The following is a 17,156-nucleotide window of genomic DNA, read 5'->3' on the forward strand; positions in this document are numbered from 1 at the left end:
AAACACTTTGAGGTCACCTTATTCTCACATTAGGCAATCAGTCCATATTACCCCAGTATATTAAGTCTGGCAAAATAAATATTATAAATAAGGACGACTTTCACTGTTGAGATTTCATGTACTTCTGCATCTGAAATTGATTACTTCTAGCTTGACCAATTTAGCCTACTCATTTTAGAAAAAAATATTAACAGTATACAAGTAGGCAGTAATCAAGCACTTGATGCAAATATCTGAAGACTCCATTCACCAAACATCTGCCCCAATTTGGTCCACAAAGGAGTATATACAGTAAACACAAAGCAAAACAAAATCAGATGGGTTGGGAACATAATTAAAGGCCAAGAGTAAGTGATACAAAAACTGCATTAAAATGGAGATGTAGCTGTTTATTCTCGAATACTGTGATTTAAAACAATGATGGGAAAGATGGAGACAAAGTATTCTGGCAGGAAGGGGGGGGAACTAGCACCCTAAAAGAACTGGGAAACTAGCCAAATTATTAGTTATTGCTCGCAGACAGACAGCTAGCTATCATCTGACAAGGTGGCAATATTCTACAATGCTGATAATAGCTGGAATCCTACTGAGCATTAGCAGAGTGTAATGTGTATTGGCATAAATATACATGAGTCAGGTGAGAATGGACATGGAGTGACAGTACAGCTAAACCCAAAAATGAATCAGAAGGGATGACAGTTGTTGTGCTGCCAGGATCACTTACATACCAGAACAGTAAATGCCACCATATGCATAGCTAGAAAATGCAGAACCTCCACCATAACTGGGAGTTGCACCAGTCTAACAGCCCAAGAAAATTCCAGCCAAAGTGCTTGTGGAAGAAAGCCTGCCACCACGGGACCATCTGACATCAATGGTCGAAGATGTTGTTTCTCAGAGCTAAGGAGGTTCAAGCCACACTGTACAACTCTCCAAATATTCTCCCTTATCAAGCTGTATTAGGGAGCACTGGTGGCACAGTGATTAAATGCTGGTACTACAGCCACTCACTAACAAGCCACAAGGTTGTGAGTTCAATCCCAGCAAGGTACGTAGGGTCCACTCAGCCTGGCATCCTTCTGTATGTAGGTCGCTAAAGTGAGTACCCAGCTTGTTGGGGTCAATTAGCTTATGTCTTGTAAACTGCTTAGGGAGTGCTGAAGTGCACTGATAAGCAATACTGAAATGTACTTGTTATTGCTATATTACTGTTACCCAACATCTTCTAACTGAAAACATTTCTAATCAGAAGAAAGCATAAAGTAGACATGTAGACACCCACCCACACACCATTACCATAATGTCATGGAGCATAAGGCCAATTAAGACAACCACCCACTGCCCTTGCAATGTGATGTGCCATGCTGTTCTTAAAAAATTCCAAGACATTTTTTTACAACTAGCACAGTTCTTTCCATTTTTCATTACTATTCTTTTAAATTATGACTAGCATTCAGATAGTCAACAAACCAAGCTTGAGATTTTGTTACTATTGTTTCATTCAGCCTTCTGATTTAAAAAAGACATACAAAGGTGCTGGAATGGGTTATGTACCGCTGAGCAAAAACACAGCTACGCTGGACCCATCCTCATTATTATTATTTTTGAAATGTGATCCTCTATTAAATTAACTTTTAATCATTCAATATCATGGTGTAATATTAATAGTTCTATTTGTATATATCAGTTTTAAAAAGAGGTACATCTAAAATACACTGAACAGGTGCACTGAAAGTTTTTGAACAAACAGATCTTCGAAAACCTGTATCATGTAAACAAATCATTTTTATGAGAATCCAATTCTTGTTCATTAATTAGCATTTGTTTCTCATTTATTTATGTTATTAATAGTATTTTTAATTCAACCTTTAGGCTAAAGTACCAGGGCAGTAAACAATAACAAAGAACATAAAACACTACTAGAGAAATAATACATGAAGGTTAAGTTAAAGCAAAGCAGAGTAACCTCAAACTCACTTTGAAATACCTGGGCATATTAAGAAAATGAACCAACTTTTTTTTCCCATAACACAGGCACCAAAAGGCTGTTCCCTCACTGTCCTACTTATCAAAAATATGCCTCAGCTAATATTTCATGCATTAGGTTTGCATACTAGGTTTCCTAGCCATTCATACAGTAAGTGATTATTTTCATTTGACCACAGTTAGCAGCCTATCCAAAAGCTAGTGTAGTGAAGTGGTTTAAGAGTTGGGCCATGACTCTGGAGGCCAGGGTTCAAATCCCTGGTCAGCCATGGAAACCTACTGGGTGACCTTGGGCAAGTCACATGTTCTCAGCCTCAAGGGAAGGCTTCTGAGCAAATCTTGCCAAGAAAAACCTATGACAGGTTCACCTTAAGGTTACCATAAATCAGAAATTACTTGAAGGCAAATGATAACAGAATGAGCTACCACACCAGTTATGGTGTACCTTAACCTTAAATGCAAAAATAACCATATTGGCCAGATCCAACAGTATACTTCCAACTTCTTTTGCCACTTAATTGGAAGGGGTCAGTCCCCTGCCTCCTAAACCCCTCTTTCAGTCTGAATTCTGTTCTGGAGTGGTAGGAAACATCACTGGGAGGGGGGGACTAATTCTATTGTGGAAGCTGTGCAATCCAGCAGAAGTACACCATTGGATCCTGGCTGTCATGAAGCAGTCTCCCACCATCTTCTTCTCAAGAAAGTGTAGAGTCAGACAGTGTGTCTAAACTAAACACTTTATTAAAAGAAAGAAAATGTAGCAGGAAACAGTGATGAGGTTTTTGTCAAGTCTAATTTGTCATCCAAAATCCTCTCCTTCATACTAGAATAATAACCCCTCCTGTAACAATCAATTAAAGGCTATGATTGGCTCCAAAGTTCCTGCCAAGGCATTAATTAGTAATGTAATAACGAATCATCCAGAATTATCCAGACGTCCCCTGTTTTGGGAACTAACCATATTCCCACACCCCCAGCCATAACAATAATTCAATAACACAACTCAGCCATATCTATCCACCTGCTATCAACATCTTGATCTATTAAAGAAAGCTTAACAAATATAACAGTTTAAGTACTGTACATACAATAATCAAACAGCACATATATCCTAACGCTATACCACATCACTTAGCATTAAGTCCAAACTAACTTAACTTAGTATAATAATACAGCAGTATGTCAATACTAAATTAACTTCAATATAACAGTACTAAAATTACAAATAACAATACCATACTGATTCTAGCCAGCCTGTTTTCTTTTTAAACTGCCTAGTTTATCTTCACTACCATAGCAACCATTCCTGTCCCCCTCCACCCCTCATTACTTCCTCTAGCATTCATGAATTAACCCTTCCAGCATTAGTTTAACAGCAGACCACATCCAACCACATATACGTTATATTTTAATCTCTTTAACATAACAAATTATTTTTACAATTACTTTTCCTCTTTAATAATAATTTATGATAGAACTATCCTGGTTCTGACCCTGGCCATTCTATAGTAGACTTGCAACATAGTAATGGTAGACCTAGAACCGACACTACATTCTAACAATTACATATTGTATATAAACTTTAAGTCCTGTGAATATTTTTTTTATTATTTGAAGTACCATACAATAAGGAACATAACATTACAGTTCAAAATTTGCTCCCATTTTTCAATGCATACCAAATGGACATTATTCACATAAGACCATAATATATAAACACAGCAAAGAATGAAAAAGGCCAAAAAAAATGGAGTGAACATCTCAAGATAGCTTTGGCGGCCAGTTTTCTGCCCCTGTGATACTCTGAGGCTTACAAGAACAATAACAAAAAAGGGGGAACATTTCTGTCAGCAGTGATGAAACACAAGGTAAGAACAAGACTTAGTTGTGAAAAAAATGTTATGTGTGTATTGGGGGGGGGATCCTTGTGTATATGGGGGCCCACATTAAAACAAAAAATGCTGCTCATAGTCTCACAAGAGTAGCAATTATACCTATCTCTTTAGCAAGAAAAAAGGCTGTCTGGGTAAGTTGAAGGAAATTGTGGACCATAAAGGCAGCCTTGGATCCCTCTTTCATCATCAAGGTAACATTTTGCCTGCTCCTTCCTTAAACCATAAAAAATCATGTTTATTTAAAGGACAAAATGGGACAACATTATTGTTCATAAATGAAAGTATCATACTGTACAGCTTCACTTTTTGGAACTGGTTGTGGTACTGCACTATAGCATATGGATGAGGAATGCACGGATCTCCAGATGCTACTGTAACTCCTATCATCTTCACTATTGCTGTATTTAATGGGGTAACAAAGCATCATTTGGAGGCATACATATTTTCTAATTGTGCAGTACAGAATTAAGTCCCCCAATGTGCCTTTCCAAATGTAATGCTGATTTACAATTCAGAGTAGTATTTATGAGTCTGCAAAAGTCTCAGACTTGCTCATTTATTCCCCTTCCCTTCTCCTCCTCTACTATAGCCACAACAAAAAATTCAAGACTTTAATTTCTGCTTTTAAGCTAGTTCCGTGTTATCTCCAAACTCTGAGAACTGTGGTTAGTTTATTTCAAGGATGAGAAACTCTTGGTCCACCCAATATTTGGTCTACAACATCCTTCCACAATTCAGCCAATGCTCACAGGGTGAATGTTCTAGTTCAAAACATATGGAAAGCACACCATATTAGTTCAATATTATGATTAACCTCCATGGTTATCGAGATTGGTAAAGAAAGGCCCCTACTAGCCCACGGAGGACATGTTGCCTCATTCCCCCTTCTCATAACGGACTTTCTAGACACAGGAAGAATACCTGACCAGAACCTACAGGGTACGGTTAGTTCAAACAAGCCACAATCAATTTATAGTTAATAATCCTGTCTTGTATAATCCACAGTTTAAAACTGGGACCTGCAACCTGGTTCCCCCTCCCCGATGTTACGCTTACAACATTTTAAATCCCATCACAGGCCACTATGTTTGGGTCTTATGGAAGCTACAATTTAAAACATCTGAAAGGCATCAGGTAGCCCACCCCTGTTATAAAGTACAATTCGTTTGAGTCTGAATGCAACAGCAGGTTGTGGCTTCAAACAGAAATGAGCATTTTTGATCCCCTTCATGATCATGGAAGACAGAAGAGAAAGTAAAAAAGTCAGAACTTTGTTGAAAGCTAGAGTCTGTCAACTAGAAAGCCACTTGTTCTGTGGACTCTTTGCCCAAGGATCTTGATGCCTCCTAATGAACAGAGCAAGACTCTTTAATTGAAGCACCTGCCCCCAATTCAGCAGTCCCAGAAGCTTTCTAACAGTCTTCCAAAACCCAAGCTTGTTTCGCCCACAAATTCATTTTGCTGTGATTAGGCAATTTCAGCCTGAAAAATGTGCAGAATCCCCCCCCCCAATGTGAAAACAAACCTTACTACCCATAAAGACCTCCACTTTCATGGCAGTCCCTCTCAAAATGATGACAGAAAGTGACACATCACCACTTCTGTCATTTTGAGAAATGAAAGCATTGGGGTTTACTGGGAGAACAGCCCATTGGGTAGTCAGAGGGGAAATTATCCACTATCCTCCATGCAGTTGCTCACTTTTGTTTAAATTAATATAATTAGTTTAAATTATTTTAACCTATTAACTGGTGTTTAGGACCATCCAGCTGGATGTTTCTAAAGCAAACAATGGTAATAGCCTACTTTGCTTGATTTCATTAGCTTTAATAGCAAGATAAATATTTCTTACTAGTTGAAGGAAAACAAAATATGTAACATTAGTAAGATTTGTTATATCTTATTTGATCAATCAGAATATCAGCTGCATTTAGGTAATAATCCCAATTTTATTTACTTTAGTTTTTATTTTGATGCCTCCAAAAATTATGTTCTTGTAAGTGATATTTACATATTTTAAAAAACTATCTTAAATGTATACTTTACTAAGGAGGTACATGAAAGTAATGCAAAGGGAGCCAGAATGAATGGTCTAGGTACTGTATGTAGGAAGTTAATTAGACAATTGCAAATACTTTTACAGGGAAAGACCTTTGAGAGAGTTTTGGCAATGCCAGGCAATTTTGGATGATACCAATTATCTGGACTCATTTCAATCTAGGTTCAGGCCTGGTTTCAGGACCAAGCTGACCTTGTCTGCCCTGCTGGATGACCTTTATTGAGAGGGAGGGAGGGAGGGAGTACAACCTTGACACTTTTGCTCAATCTTTTAGTGGCTTTTGATATCATCCACTATGGTTTCCTCCTTCATGTGTTCAGTGAGAAGGGAATTGGGGGAGCTGGTTCTGCTCCTATCTGCAGAACAAATTCCAGCAGAACAATGCTAGATTGTTTCCTAGCCCCTGGAAACTGTTGAAACTGTGCTAAAGGGTGTATGTTTCCATCTATATGAAGTCATTGGTTGCTATCATCAGGATATTTGAAGCTAAGTCCTTATCTACATTAAGAAGACTTACACTGGTAAGTCCAGTGGCCATGATGGCACCAGGCCAAACCTGATGAAGTGGCTCTGCATTGTCTGCATGGGGCAGCCAGGCTGACATCACATTAGCACAGCTTGTCTGTCCCTAGCATCCCTTAACTACAGGAGAGGAGAGGGTAGAGGGACCCCCCCCCATCACATGGTGAGGGTCTTCAGAGCAGCGTTGCCAATTCTTGACAGTAAGGGCTGTTCAACAGTGGAACACACTCCCTGGGAGTGTAGTGGAGTCTCCTTCACTGGAGGTCTTTAAACAGAGGCTTAATGTCTTTGATTGAGAGTTCCTGTATGGCGGGGGGGTTGGACTGGATGGCCTTTGTGGTCTCTTCCAACTCTACAATTCTATGATTTGGGGAATTTAATTTCTTTCTGGGGATTTTGACTGAATATTCCAATAAATACTAGGGAATTCCGGGGATTTTGGAAAAAACATTCCAGGGAATATCTTCAAGGTGTGTTGGCAACCCTGCTTCAGAGGCCCCCCACCATGTGATCAGGGTCCTCCTCTATTCTCCCTCATTGGTCACACAGACAATCCTACCTTCTGCATCCCTAAATTGAGCCTAATACACATTTTTGCATGCCACAAAACCACACGCTAACTCCAGGAAAACACCATGACATTGCTAACTATGGGTCTAAGCAGGGAAACGTGCGTTATTTCACCAGAAGTTGCCATGTGTCTTGGAAACAGATAGCAACAGCATTGACATGAGTACAGGGTTTTTTGCCCAAGCAGACAAGTAATAAGTGTTATTGATATATCTGATGATATCCAATTCTACTTTCCTGTTACATCTGAATCAGGTGTGATTGTGCATGTTCTGATCCACTGCTGGGATGCAGCCGTGGATGGATAAGAGCTGTTAAACTGAGCCTGAATACTGGCAGGATGGAGACTTATGTTGCTGGAAGACAGAATGCCTGGATAGGTGATACTCGCTCTAAAGCAGGGGTAGGCAAACTTTTTGGGCCGGGGGCCTGGTTGCTGTCCCTCAGACAACTGAGGGGCCGAAGTCAAAAAATAAATAATTAATAAATTGTTTGAAAAATTAAATAAATAAACCAGGACAAAATTTTCAAGTGGAGGACACTTTTTTTAAAAAATGGAGGACATGCGAAAAAAATTGCTGATTTTTAAAAAATGTTAATATAAATGCATGTTTCTGAGGCTTCTATAGACAATTGCCCCCCTTGCCCGCCTCCTCCTGATAGGCCAAAGGCCCCACGCCCTCACACGAGAGGCCAAAGGCTCCAGCGGCAATCGGCGGCAGGACCGGGCTGGGGCCGGTCCCAAGGCCTTGCCGGGCCGCATCCAGCCCGCGGGCCGTAGGTTGCCTACCTCTAAAGGATGCAGTTCACAGCCTAGGAGTATTCCTAAACCCATTTGTCACTGGTAACTCAAATGCCTTCAGTGGCACAGACTATCATTTATCAGCATCAGCAAGTATGACACCAACAGCTATTCCTTGACAAGAGGTAACTTGGCTATAACAGTCCAGGGTTCAGTAGCTTCAAAGGTGCTCTACTGCAATGCACTCTTGAGGGGCTGTCCTCGCAGCTAGTCTAGAACTCTTTCCAAACTCTTCTGAGTGAAGCAACCTACTGCCAACACATAACACTTCTGCTGAAAAACGGCTTCAGCTGCCTGCATTGCATAAGCCCTCAACAACTTTGGACATGATTGACTCATGGACACTTTTTCTCTTAAAGACCTAATGGCTCTTTAAAGCTATCTGGAGAGGCCTTCCAGGTAGTGCCACATACTCTTAACACCTACATGGCAGTCATTCAGGGTATTCAGGGTGTGGTACCTTTTATGGTGAATGTTCTTCCATCAAAATTTAACAAGCTCCAATTGTCCTCATTTTTTGATGCATGATAAAAAAATTGGGCAAGTTTTCCCTATTTACTCCAACCTGACATCTCTTACTTGGATTTCAAAAATAATCTGAGTTTTGTTTTCTGTGTATTTCTGTTTTTTATATATTTTACTGATGTATACCACTTTGAATTTTTACATATAATAAAACAATATTTGGAAATAGACAGATAAATGTTTTGCTACACTGCAGAAGACACAACACAGACTTTTCAGAAGGAAAGATTTTAAAAGGCACTTGCTTTTGTCTGTGATAAAGAAATGCAACTGAACCATATCTAATCTATTGAAAAGCTTTACTCACTACTCTATGGGGGGAAATCCCCAGAACTCTAAAAGTAGAACATAATAATAACTTTTAAGTACAAAGGCCTGAACAGGAATCACTTTATTATTTGGAAAAGTACAGTTCAGTTTTTTGCAAGAAAGCATAGTATGTGGTTTGCCTTTAAAAGCAATGGGCAGAATCTATTTGACATTCAATGAAAGGTTTACAGCAGTGGAACAAAAATGGGGTGATTCCTCTGCCCTCTGAAATCTACCCTGGAGGGTTGGAGAGCTTCCAAAGCAATTTCAGGAGTAGGAACGATGGGGTGAAACTACCTCCTCCCTATTCAGTATACTGAAATGCAAGTAACACTGAGACAAAGTTAGTTGAAAGAATGACTCAGAGGTCAAGAATTACTAGATAAACTAGAGAGAAGAGTAAATGGTAAGAAGAAAGAATTGCCCAACCTTACTCTATTTTCCTTTCTTAGTATGTTCATCCACCCTAAAAAAAAACCCGAACTAGATTTACATTGTAAATGATGCACTCATAGCACACCTTTCCAAACATAGGAAAGATTTAAAGCCTGCTTCCTAAACTAAAACATCAGAATGTACCATCAGAACAGCTTCCAAAAAACAGAATCAGAACTCTAAGTTCCATCACACAACAGCTCACAAACAAAAGGGAGTGGTAACTCTTCCTTTCAAAGGATATTTTCATCTTAAAGTTTTGAAATAATCCAACCATTTTAACTAACACTAAGTACTGCATTGCTGCTAGCATTTGATAAGCACCTCTTTGCTTCACTAGTTCCCAAAACACTGGTCTGAATGAAATTCTAGGCTACAGGGCAGGTGTGGGCAACCTCTGGCTCTCCAGATGTCACTGGACAGGAACATCCACCTTAGCCATTACAGCCAAAATAACAGTTGATTTTGACTTATAAAGCCTTGGCTATTTGAAGGACTGTATCTTCCCATATGAGCCTAACCAAGCTTTAAGATTTGCAGGAGGCATCTGTTTGTCCCACTTCCTTCACAGATAAAGTTGATAGGAATGCCTTCTCTGTGGCTGCTCTCACAGTTTGCTACTCTTGGCTGAAGCCTAAAACATCTGTAGGACCAAAGTTTGGGAATCACTGCTTTACACTATATTCAAAGGAAAGCAATGGCAAACCACCTCTCAGTATTCCTTGCCTTTAAGAATGCCATGAAACTCACAGAATTGCCCTAAGTCAATGGGCGACTTAAAGGCACATACTCTATTATATTATTATTATTATTATTATTATTATTATTATTATTATTATTATTATTTCCCACTTTCTCCCCAAAATTGGAATTCAAAGTGCCTTGCAATTTAAAAGAACAATACAATTAAAAACAAAAGTGATAATTAAAATAGAATAAAACTACTACAGTATTAAAACATATTGCTGGTCAATACATTTTAAATCTTAACCCGTAATCATTTTATCTTTTAAATCTGTTTTATTTATTTTTATATTTATACATTTTAATGCTTTTGTATTGTTTTTAAATTAGTGTTGTTTTAAACTTGCTGTTCACTGCCTGGAGTCCCTATATTGGGAGAAAGTCAGGATATAAATAAATAAAACAATAATAGTAATAATAATAATAATAGACTAAAAAGCAGTTAAAATGATAAAAGCCCTTTAAAACAGTACATTTAAAACAGTGCAACACCCCCAGCCCATTCGTTAAAGTCTTTCTGTTTTAAAAGCCAGTCTGTTTAAAAATGCCTTATATCTCTCTGAACAGTTTATTCATGACAACCAAATACAAGTCATAGCCATCAAATTACAAAAATAATTAAAACCCTTTAAAACTTCCACAGTCAAGTGGCTCTATAACATACAGAACAATATGTTTACACTAAAATTAGAAAAATATTTCATACAGAAACATCCCAATTTTCCATAATCCATTCAAATTAATATAATCTATTTACTGCAGATTCCCATGCAGGCCTTTATCCTCAAAGTCTAATCTAAGTTTAGCTGATTTCACAGCAAAACTAGCAGTGCTGAACATAACAGACCTAGTTGTATTAGCTAAGAAGGAGGTGATTTTCTCCAAGGCATTTTGGTTAGCTACAAGTTCTAAACTTCTCTTCAGAAACTTATAAAAAGCAATGTCTTATAGCCTGCCTACAAAAGGACAAGGAGCAGGGGTCCATTCTGGCCTCTCTGGGAGACCATGAATGGATGGAAGTGCGTTTGGTGCTTGTTGCTGGTAACTGCCTTCACGTCAGACCTGAACCATGGCCACCCTGTCTTCCACTACTCTGCTATGATCCGTCTGACTGAATCTACCCAGCTGCCCCCCAGAGCTCTGCTTGGTTCCTGTACGCTCATCCCATGACCTCCTTAATAGAGTCCTTCCATCTAGCATGGGTCCTCTCTTTCTGCTTCCCTCCACCTTTCCTGGCATCATCTTCTCCAATGAGCCATGCCTTCTCCTGACGTGTCCAAAGTACAACAGCCTCATTTTTGTCATCTTGGTTTCCAGGGAGCTTTCCGGCTTGATCTGCTCTGGGGCCCATTTGTTTGTCTTTTTGGCTGTCCATGGGATCCTCAGCACTCTCCTCCAGCACCACAGCCCAAAGGAAGTGATTTTCCTCCTATCCTCCTCCTCCTCAACAGTCCATACATGGCAACAGGGAATACAGTGGCTTGAACGATGCTAACTTTAGTGCTCAGTTGTGCATTTTTTTACACTTGAGGATTTTGTCTAGTTCACTTGTGTGATGCTCTAAATGTGCTTTAACCTCTACATTAGGTCGAAGGCAGCCCCGGTGTGATAAAACCGCTATGACTCGGCTGCTATGGAAAACCAGTGGGGTGACCCTGGGAAATTCACACTCTCTCAGCCTCAGGGAAGGCCACAGGGCAAAAAAGGGCCCTCTCCGAAGAAACTTGCCAAGAAAATTGTATGACAGGTTAACAACAACAACAACAACAACAACGCATAGCCTTACGTCACACAGAACGCTGCGGCTTTTGTTGTTGTTGTTGTTGTAGATTAGTCTGAAACCAGAAGGGAGCAGGGAGACCAGGAGCTTGGCTGGAAAGGAAAACTTCTTCTGTTTCCGCTGCAGCCTTCCCAGTGGGAGCCTTCCTCCAATTTCCTGGGACCATGCAGCGCTTCCTTCTCTCTGGGTCAGAGCCATTTCCAAATCGTCCTCAGGGCTTCTTGGACCTACAGTCACCCCCTTCTTCGCTCCTCTTCGGAGCATGGTCGAAACCCTGAGTTTTAAACCAGTCTGCCTCAGTCTGAGCGCAGGACTTCGACTCTGGGGGCCAGGGCCCGAAAGACCCCCTTTTCAGGCTGCATCCACACTGGAGACATAACCCGGTTTGGCACCGCTTTCGCCTCTCTCTGGCTGGAGGCTGTGGGATGCTGGGAGCCTGGGCCCACAGCAACCTCCAGCACCCAGGGCCCCAAGGCCTCGAGCCAGAGAGAGGCGAAAGCGGTGCCTCCAGAGCGGAGGCAGGAGCGGGAGGGGAACGCTCTCTCAGCCCCAGGAACCACGCCAAAGGAGGGGCTCCAGCAGTCCCCGCCAGCCGCAGGCAGCGGCACTTCCCCACTCCAGCTCCGGCTGCCTCCCTCCCCTCCCCGCTTCCTGGCCTTCGACTCCCCTCCTCACCTGTTGCGCCCGCCCTCGGGGCCTCGCCGCCGCCGCCGCCGCCGCCGCCGCCGCTTCCCTGCTTCTCCTTCTGCCGCCGCCGCCGCCGCTGGAGGCGACAACTAGGCCCGGCTCGAGCGCCAGTCGCAGTTATCGCGAGAAACTAGAGGGCTGATGGGGTGAAGCCTCGCGAGACTTCAGGCGCGCGAGGAAAGGGGCGGAGCGGCTAGAGTGGCCTCTTTGTGGCTCCTCCCCCTCCAGCCCCCAGAGGCCTCTCCAGAGAGAGAGAGAGAGAGAGAGAATATGACTAATATAAATAATAATATGAAATAATAGAAATGATAAGTGATAGTCATAGGGCCCCTGTGACTCCTGCAGCTCAAGGCGATGGAATAATAATGGACTTTGTAGTTTTGTGAGATATTTAGCCTTCCCTGTGAGAAAGCTCTGGTGCCCCCACAAACTACAGATCCCAGGGTTGCATAGTATTATGAGCCCTGAGAGTTAGAGCAGGTGTCGAAATTTGCTTTCCTTTGCGGAGGGTCAAAAGTGTTGCGGCCCCATCCTTTTGCAACCAGAATCACTACTGCTTCTTTTTAGTTTTCAGTGGCCCAATCCAGACAGGCCTTTGTGGCGCCTCGTCACATACTAGGGGTTGGCCAAGGGCGCACCATCCATATTGGCCTCACCCCTAGCATGTGATGGGGGCATCAAAATGTTGGCGCCCTATACACACGGGCACCACCATTTTGACGCAACAGATGCTTAGCGTCCGTACGTCACACCCCCATAAGGACGTCATGAGTGTGTCATTGGCACACTGCGATGTCCTCATGGCACCTCAGAAAGAACCCACTTTTTGCGGGTTCTTTTTGCTGCTCAAGGGAGCCGTGCGGTTTGTCCGCTACACGGCTCCCTCGCGCAGCAAAACAAGGCGCTGGCAGACCTCCCTTTGGGGCGGTCTGTATTTCACCTGTGTCTTTCTTTTTTAAATCATGGAGTAAGTTAATTGACTAGCCCTGCTGAATTAGTTACTTAAACATAGAATCAGCATTTACCTCTGTGAAGGGATCTTGTAGCACCTTCAATACTGATTGAATGAAGGATGTTGTAGCATAAGCTTTTGTGTCACTGTCTTAGGCTGCAGAAACAATTCAGTGTTGACACCTCTTTAACTGTCATGGTTCAGTGCTAGGAATTCTGGGATTAGTTCTGTGAGACCTTTAGCCTTCTCTGTCAGGGAGCTCTGGTGCCAAAACACAAACCCCAGGGTTCTATAAAATAGAGCCATGGCAGTTGGTAGTGCAGATGCAGCCTTGGTCTGGTTCCTCAGATGCAGATGGAGGAAGTAGACCACAAGTCTACAAAGGCTTATGCTACAGCGTCTTTCAATCAGACGCAAAGGTGCTACAAGATTCCTTTGCATACTGATATTCCAGAATAACAAGGCTAATGTCTGTTGTCAACATTTGTGTAAATCCCCTTCACACTACGTGGGACTCCAACCTCTGATTCACACCACAATGTAAAACATATTTAGGAGAAAAAGAAATAGGTCCAAGCACTGTGCATTTTACTCCTAAAGCAGAAACATTACCTTCTCATTTATCAGGGAGTAGGTTTCATAGGACTTTTGTTGTTGTTGTTGTTGTTGTTGTTGTTGTGTGCCTTCAAGTCATTCTGACCTATGGCGACTCTAAGACAAGCTTATCATAGGGTTTCCTTGGCAAGATCTGTTCAGAGGAAGATACCAGCCTCAGATGCAGGCAAAATGTCAGGAATAAACTTCTAGAATGTGGCCACATAGCCCGAAAAACCCACAAAAAACTATGTTCTGAGGAGGTTTGCCATTGCCTCTCTCTGAGGCTGAGAGAGTTTGACTTGGCCAGGGTCTCCAGGGTCATAGTCCAATGCCCAGACTACTGCACTACGCTGGCTTCTATCACTTCTCCCTAAATAGAATGGCACTGTGAACAGTATTAAAAGCTTGACTGGTTCTAAGTGCTCCCAAAGCAGATATTCAATACCATATTCAGAATTCTACTCCAAAAAAAAACCCCAATATGAAGGGTTTCTACTAAATTAACAGTCTAAGATGTTAAAATAATTGTTTACTTGTGCTTAATTCCAAAAGTTTAAACCAGACCCTCCAGACATTGTCTGTCCTGGAGTTTTCTTGATAAGATTTGTTCAGAGAGGGGTTTTGCCACTGTCTTCTCTGAGGCTGAAAGAATGTGACTTACGCAAGGTCATGTTTTTTGTAGCCGAGCAGGGATTTGAACCCTGGTTTCCACAGTCATAGCCCAGTGCTCAAACTACTAGTCGTGCTACTACCTCAGACATAAGGCACCTGCAATAAAATGGCCAGGCTCCAGTATGAAGAACTTGCATGACACTGTTGAGGGAAATGTTCTTTCGACAACATAAAATATAATGAGCTAGAATGCTGATAGAATAACAAATTATATTGTTCTGAAATATATTGAAAAATCTGTCAGTTATAAACTGAGTGTTCACAGTTTTTCTGCTTCTGCTCTCAGAGGCAGAGGTGCTTTCATGCGCTCAGATATGCCTGCCAAAGTGAATTAATTAAAGAAAAGTGGGGGGGGGGGGGGGGGGTAACAGGACAGAGAGAGGGGCAATTTTTTTCTTTTTTTAAAGCAAAGCCAAGAAGATTTAAATTAGACTAATACAGTACCATACCAACAAAATCAGTGCTGAAATTAGGAAAGAGTAAGCTTTGTTGAATAAAATGAGCCTTACATCTCTGTGAACATGCTTAGGATTGCATGTCTGAAATGAAGAAGAAGCCATCAGCTTTCCCTAGATTGAGGGCCGTGGCCCTAAAGTACTCTGGTGGGTTTCTGTCTTAATTGCCAGCAACCACAAAAGGCTAGGAGTAGAGAGTCTTCAATGCTTGATTTTCAATATGTCCTTGGCCATTTCGTCAGCACTCCATAATTGATTGTTTTTCCACAGCATAAACTGAGTACTCTTATTTCATATGGTTTGCAGACAGACATATCGCAGACTTGTAATCACCTAGATTGGTTAAGCAAGGTTAACAAAGGATACTTAAGTAATTTAGCCTTTTTTGTATAATCCAACTGGGAAATCCTTATCCTTAGGTCCATATGGTATCTCTTCCTCTGCACACCTTAATATATAGTGACAAAGAAACATTGACTCACTGCATGTGATGAATACAGATCCTGCTGCAACATACCTAGGAAGAGATTTTGTACATAAAAATGTGTAGTATCAAAGGTTTGCATCTTTAAGGAGGAAAACACAATTCAGTGCTGGTAGCAACAAAAGGGCAGAGCTCTCCTTCTGGCTTGTACCAACTACTATTTGTGTTTTCCCCCTTCCAATACTACGTCCCTCTACACACAGCAAGTTCAGTAGCCAGTATTATTGCGACAGATTCATTTCAGTTCAGTTGAACAAACTTCCCTTTGGTACTCCCTCCTCCAAAACTGTCTCTTTCAGCAATCTGTCACCCGATGATTATCTAATTTCATTATGTAACAGCATGAATGTTTCAGTACTTGGACATACTTATCTTCCAATTCCCTGCCTGCTCTTTTTTCTCCTCTAGCCTCCTTAGTCTTAGATTGTAAAACATTATTTGATACTTTGAACTCTTCTGAGTGCTGCAGCAAAACGTGATATATACATATATTTAATACTTGAAATAATACATATAACTGTTTCTATAAATTGTTCTGCTTGCTTTGAATATGGAGCAGACTGCGGTTCATACCAGTTTAGATCAAGAAGTCCCAGTAGAAGACGATGACACTGAATTGTTAAATTGATATTCCCTTTTCCATTTACAGATCTCTCCATACTAGTGCTACTGGCCAGTTTTTACAGAGCAATTAAAAAGGTATCTCATGACTTTGCCTGAAGTAGGTCTAGTCATCTGATCTGCCTGCAGATGCAATAGGAGCAAGGTTCTGGAAAGATAACACTTCATTTTATGAGCTCTAATAACTCCCTCTAGTGTCACAACTGTTAATAAACGTAAGATTGTGGAGTCGAAGGCTTTTATGGCAGGCATCCATAGTTTTTTGTGGGGTTTTCAGGCTATGTGGCCATGTTCTAGAAGAGTTTTCTTCCTGACGTTTCGCTAGCATCTGCGGCTGGCATCTTCAGAGAATGCTTCTCTGAAGATGCCAGCCACAGATGCTGGTGAAATGTCAGGAAGAAAACTCTTCTAGAACATGGCCACATAATTGTGCTTTTTAAAATTCCACAGGTATGTCAAGAACCCAGTGCAGGTTATACTGCTGCATTTGCCATTGAAGCAAATCAGGTATGGCTTGTTTAAGGTAGAATCATAGAATCATAGAGCTGGAAGATACCGCAAGGGTCATCCAGTCCAACCCCCTGCCATGCAGGAAATCCAGATCAAAGCATCCCCAACAGATGGCCATCCAGCCTCTGTTTGAAGACCTCCAAGGAGGGAGACTCCACTGCACTCCGAGGAAGTGTGTTCCACTGTCAAACAGCCCTTACTGTCAGGAAGTTCCTCCTAATGTTGAGGTGGAATCTCTTTTCCTGTAGCTTGCATCCATTGCTCCGGGGTCCTAGTCTCTGGAGCAGCAGAAAACAAGCTTGCTCCCTCCTCAATATGACATCCCTTCAAATATTTAAACAGGGCTATCGTATCACCTCTCAAGCTTCTTTTCTCCAGGCTAAACATCCCCAGCTTCCTAAGGCGTTCCTCATAGGGCTTGGTTTCCAGACCCTTCACATTCTTAGTCGCCCTCCTCTGGACACGCTCCAGCTTCTCAACGTCCTTCTTGAACTGTGGCACCCAGAACTGGACACAATATTCCAGGTGGGGGCCTGACCAGAGCAGAATAT

The 17,156-nt window shown here is 41.6% G+C and overlaps 1 protein-coding gene across 3 annotated transcripts in view; it reads right to left on the reverse strand.

Moving 5' to 3' along the window:
* The window catches only part of BTBD10 (BTB domain containing 10), a 43,796-nt gene extending 31,446 nt beyond the window's left edge, over positions 1-12,350 (reverse strand). The window contains exon 1 of one of the 3 annotated variants that reach the window (XM_042447111.1): positions 12,303-12,350. The gene's annotated coding sequence lies outside the window, so the exon portion shown is untranslated. The remainder of the gene's footprint in view (positions 1-12,302) is intronic. The other 2 variants (XM_042447109.1, XM_042447107.1) reach the window with 2 other exon arrangements.
* Between the last annotated feature and the right edge of the window lie 4,806 nt (positions 12,351-17,156).

This window comes from Sceloporus undulatus, chromosome 1 (assembly GCF_019175285.1).
Source record: "Sceloporus undulatus isolate JIND9_A2432 ecotype Alabama chromosome 1, SceUnd_v1.1, whole genome shotgun sequence".
Classification (NCBI taxonomy): domain Eukaryota; kingdom Metazoa; phylum Chordata; class Lepidosauria; order Squamata; family Phrynosomatidae; genus Sceloporus; species Sceloporus undulatus.